This window comes from Lactuca virosa, chromosome 8, assembly GCF_052849685.1.
Source record: "Lactuca virosa cultivar CGN04683 chromosome 8, Lactuca_virosa_CGN04683_v6, whole genome shotgun sequence".
NCBI classification, from domain to species: Eukaryota; Viridiplantae; Streptophyta; class Magnoliopsida; order Asterales; family Asteraceae; genus Lactuca; species Lactuca virosa.
The window spans coordinates 162,760,683-162,766,038 of record NC_136433.1 but is presented as its reverse complement, the minus strand read 5'-3'; the positions used below and the strand labels follow the sequence as shown (position 1 = coordinate 162,766,038).

General features: G+C 35.2%; 1 pseudogene; it reads left to right on the top strand.

Moving 5' to 3' along the window:
- Positions 1-1,041: 1,041 nt before the first annotated feature.
- Positions 1,042-1,671, top strand: LOC145131020 (secreted RxLR effector protein 161 pseudogene; annotated as a pseudogene).
- Positions 1,672-5,356: the final 3,685 nt, after the last annotated feature.

Genomic DNA, 5,356 nt, shown 5'->3' with positions numbered 1-5,356 from the left:
ATAAAACCATCCTACAAATACCTTCGAGTGTGGGGGTGCCTTGCAAAGGTCGTGGTACCTGCACCCAAGGTGGTTAAGATAGGACCCAAGAATGTTGATTGCATATTTGTTGGATATGCACAAAATAGTAGTGCGTATCGATTTCTTGTGCATGACTCAAAAATTCTAGAAATTCACAAAGGCACAATAATGGAGTCAAGAAATGCATCGTTCTTTGAGAATGTGTTTCCATGTCTTCATAACATTGAGACAAATGCTTCAAAGTTAATTGAGCACAATGAATCCTCTTATGAAGAAGAAATAGAGGATGAAATAGAGCCCCGTAGAAGTAAAAGGGCATGAGTGGAGAAGTCGTTTGAAGATGATTTCTACACTTACATGGTTGAAAGAGAGCCTCACACTTTCAAAGAGGCAGTCACCTTCTCAGAAGGACCTCAATGGAAAGAGGCAATTAAAAGCGAAATGGATTCAATCTTGCAATACCATACATGGGAGCTAGTGGATTTACCTCAAAGTTGCAAACCACTAGGCTATAAATGGATTTTCAAGAAGAAAATGAAAGCGGATGGAACCATTGACAAGTACAAGGCAAGACTAGTAATTAAAGGCTATAGACAGAAAAGTGGCCTTGATTATTTTGATACGTACTCTCCTGTCACACGTATTACATCCATTAGATTGGTACTTGCAATCGCTTCTATAAGAAATCTTGAAGTACATCAAATGGATGTTAAAACAGCTTTTCTAAACGGGGATTTAGAAGAAGAAATCTACATGGAACAACCAGAAGGGTATGTTGCCCCAGGAAAACAATCAAAGGTTTGCAAACTAGTGAAGTCATTATATAGGTTGAAACAAGCCCCAAAACAATGGCATCAAAAGTTTGACCATGTGATGTTGGAAAATAGATACAAGATTAATGAATGTGACAAGTGTGTTTATGTTAAAAACACAAGCGGGGGTTATGTTATCTTGTGCCTTTATGTTGATGATATGCTTATCGTTGGTAGCAACGATAAAATGGTTCAATAAACAAAGGACATGCTAAAGGCAAGATTCGACATGAAAGATATGGGTTTAGCAGACGTCATCCTTGGTGTAAAGATCACAAGGACTGCAAATGGACTTACTTTAAATCAAACCCATTATGTGGATAAAATTCTTGAGAAGTTCAACTCCGGTGATACTACTGTAGCTAGGACACCAATTGATACAAGTCATCATCTAAGTAAAAATAGAGGTGAAGGAGTTGCACAAGTCGAATATGCAAGAATTATTGGTAGTCTGATGTACCTTATGAGTTGTACCAAACCTGACTTAGCTTTTGCAATAAGCAGACTAAGTAGATATACCAGTAATCCAAGTGATGAACATTGTAAGAGTATTAAAAAATTATTACAATACTTAAGATACACTCGCAATTATGGGTTGCACTATACAAGATATCCCGAGGTGATAGAAGGGTATAGTGATGCAAATTGGATATCTGACATTAAAGACTCCAAGTCAACCAGTGGGTTTTTGTTCACACTTGGAGGTGGAGCTATATCATGGAAATCTTCAAAACAAACAGTTATAGCTCGATCCACCATGGAATCGGAATTTATAGCACTTGATAAAAGTGGAGAAGAAGCTGAATGGCTCCGACAAATTTTGGAAGATATACCATGATGGCCTAAACCAGCTTCGGCAATCTCAATCCATTGCGATAGTCAATCGGCAATTGGACGGGCGCAAAGTGCTATGTATAATGGTAAGTCTCGACACATCCGTCGAAGACACAACACCATTCGACAACTACTCTCAACAGGAGTTATCTCAATTGACTACATAAGGTCCAAGGATAACACTGCGGATCCACTAACCAAAGGGTTAAACAGGGAGTTAGTTGCAAAATCGTCAAAAGGAATGGGATTAAAACCCATGAACAAATAAGTTATTGCGAAGGAAAACCCAACCTAGTTGACTGGAGATCCCAAGATCTAGGTTCAATGGGACAACCTACTTGCATATAACATATGTGGATCACTGTGGGGGTCAACCCCAACCCATTCCTATAAATAACAGTGATGCAGGTTAAGCTTATAGTAGTTGGTGATAAGTTGGAAATTATCACGCTTTAGCTTTTAATGATTATGATATAATCACCTATGTGAGAGAGAAGTGGGATCGCTTCAAAGGGAAATGAATGGTCAAGTTCCTAAGAGCTCTTACAGAACCAGGCAAGTGTCCATGACCAAAACGGACACATCAATGAGAACCTAACTGGGTCAGGGAGAATCATGTGAGACATGTATTGATTATTTACACAAATGGCAGAACAGTTCAAGGACATCGAGTCTACTGGTCTGCTAGTAAAATAAATATGTATCTTAAGGGAAGGTTCAAAGGGTCAAACCTACCTATCATGTGCATGATTCAACTGCTGGATTTTACCTAAAGCAGCTTGGAATTGCGGATGCTGAAGCAAGTTTCATTCATGTGGGGGATTGTTGGAAAATTAATTTAATTAATTTCCAAAAGTGGATTTTCTCCAATTTTGAGCACAAATTTTGGACTCTAAATATAATTAAAAACAAGTTATTGATTATATATTTGTGTTCTCCTCCGTGATATCTACGTTTCGATATATCACACGTCCAAAACGGATTAAACATGAATGAGAAATTACTTGTCAAAGTAGAGCAATTGGAAGAGAAAATAAAAGAGTTAAGTGAGTTTAATACTCATCCCACATTGGTGGGAGAATGAAAAGGAAAATGGTTTATAACTACAAAGACTAGTTACCTTTGTAAGACTTATTAGAACCAAGGCTCTCTCTTGCGCGCGCACGCAGGGGGGTGCAAATGCGAGCCAAATTGGCTTCGGGCTACTGAACTTGTGTGCGAGCGCGCGTCCTGCGGGCACGAATGCACCACTGGTCGCTTTGCATTTTTTCCTTTTGGTTAACAGTTACAAAACCGAATTAAGAGCAATTAATCATAGATATCGGTTTTGATTTCTTGATTAATTTTCTTATTTAATTGTGACAGTTACGATTTCGTTTTAATTGCATCGGTTACATTGGGTAGTATATATACAATGCATATGTGACTGATTCCACACACCGGATGAAACGAAATCACTCTCTTCCTCTCTTACGCTTCTGCTTCATCTTTTCTCTCTTGCTGCAACCAAGGTATAATCCGGGCTAAGTGAAGGTTCGAGCAATCTAGAAGAATTGCTTTCTACTGTTGTATCCTGGGATACAAACACCCATATAGGGCGAATTTGTTTTAAGGAAACTGTGTTAAACACAGGCCTCAGTCAAGAATTTTATCTTTTGTTCTTTCGTACAATTTTGGGTTATATTTTCCTAATATATATATATATATATATATATATATATATATATATATATATATATATGAAAGGAAAAAAACTTTTTTTATGTGTGCAGACACCTCAGTAATGTCGAGAGTTGCTAAAAACCTCTCATTCTAATCTTAGGTTGGAGGGAGTGGTAACACTCTTAGCACATTTTCATGTAGGTTTTTTTAGATTTTTTATGCCATCTAGACTTAGCATGTCTAGAAAAAAAATGGTAGGGAGTGATAGTATGTTAATTTAATAGATATGGTTTTGACCAATGAGCTTCTAGCTTAGCGGTAGATATCGGTAGAATTAGGTGTTAGTTTAGAAATAAATTTATATTTATATTTTCTAGATAAAAAAATAGATATGATTTTGGAGTAAAAATAAGCTAAGAACCAATAGAAGCCACCAATCCTCTCTCTCTCTCTCTCTCTCTCAACTAATGGCGAGGTGATCCTAGCGAGCCCCCCTAACGAGCGCTCCGGGGTGGTGTTCCAAATGCTTAGCGACCCTTTAGCGAATGATTTTGGCGTGCGAATCCCTCTAGCCTTAGCAACACCCTTTAAAATATCATATACCACTTATTTACATATCTTTTTGTGATAGATCCTTGAAAAATTATAACATTAATGTTTGCGTTTGTTGATAGTTTTGTCTGATCCCCGACTATTCATTGCTTAATTGCTTTGTCGTGTTCACGTGACACACTGGAGAAAAATAAAAGTTGGTACCTTTTTTCTATCAATCACATGTTGTTCCCTACCGTGTCAAAATTAAAGTTTGGTTTCAAATATATATATGTTGAGTAGATCTAGTTATTGACATGTATTATGACAATAATAATTATAATTTTTTGGAACTGATTAGTTCGCACATTTCCTGATATTACTCTTTAAATCCAGATATTTTTGTTTATCACAATATCTAGTTATTGATATTTTTGTTTATCACAATATCTACCGTGTGAACTTTATACCTTTGATTTTACTTTTAGTTAAAATTCATACAACCAATTATGAGGTTATGGGTTCAATTCTAGACAGAAGAGATATTTAGTTTAATTATTTGCCGTTCAAAATAATAATAATAATAATAATAAAAAGTTAAACTTCATTATCTAGTTTATACGATCAGTTAAAGTTTCTATCCTTTTGTATTATTGTCTTTTTCATGCATCAAAATATTGGTTGTGTGGATCATACTTACACGACAGAATCCATTCATAAAGAGACAAGCAATTAATGATTATTAAGACCATCGATACATCATGATTTTTAAAGTATATAAAAGAATACAAAATATTTTTATGGGAAATTGAGTAATTTAATTATTTTTTGTAGTTAGTTTTTAAAAAAATAACTATCTTTAAAAAATACTGGAAAATAACTACTTACATTCCGGACCCATATTACGAAACCGGTTAGTGGGCTAAAAAATCTGGCACAATACTATGGTTCTCTCTATATATACAATGTTCAATGGAGTACGAACACCCATTGCTTTGGACTTCATTTCGAACTTCGATAATTTGTTCTAGACTTCTTCCAAATCTAAATGTCTTTTACCAGTGAAATGCTCCAATATTTTTTAGTATGTGTCAGTCTCGATTCTTTGTATGATTATATGTCATTAAATGTGATTATATGTTCAAAATTAAACGTTATAGAGCTTTTTTGTATGATTAAATGTGATTAATAAAAAATAATTGGGTTTTCTTCGATTTTTGTTGTTGTTATGCTTATTATATGATTATATATGTTTAAAAAGAGTACTTATAGCATAAAAAATCAATTCTTAATCAACCTGCAACTGCTACATGATGTATTTATTGACTTCGGAATGCGAAAAACATCTATGAAATACATGGAACAAGTCCTGAATGCATAGAACTTGTCTAGAATAAATAGTCCATAATACTACCCTTTTAGTCCAACCCTTTTAGCATAACAAAACATATGCTACGGTTGTCACCACAACCTGCAAACTAGAACTGGATAGAGAA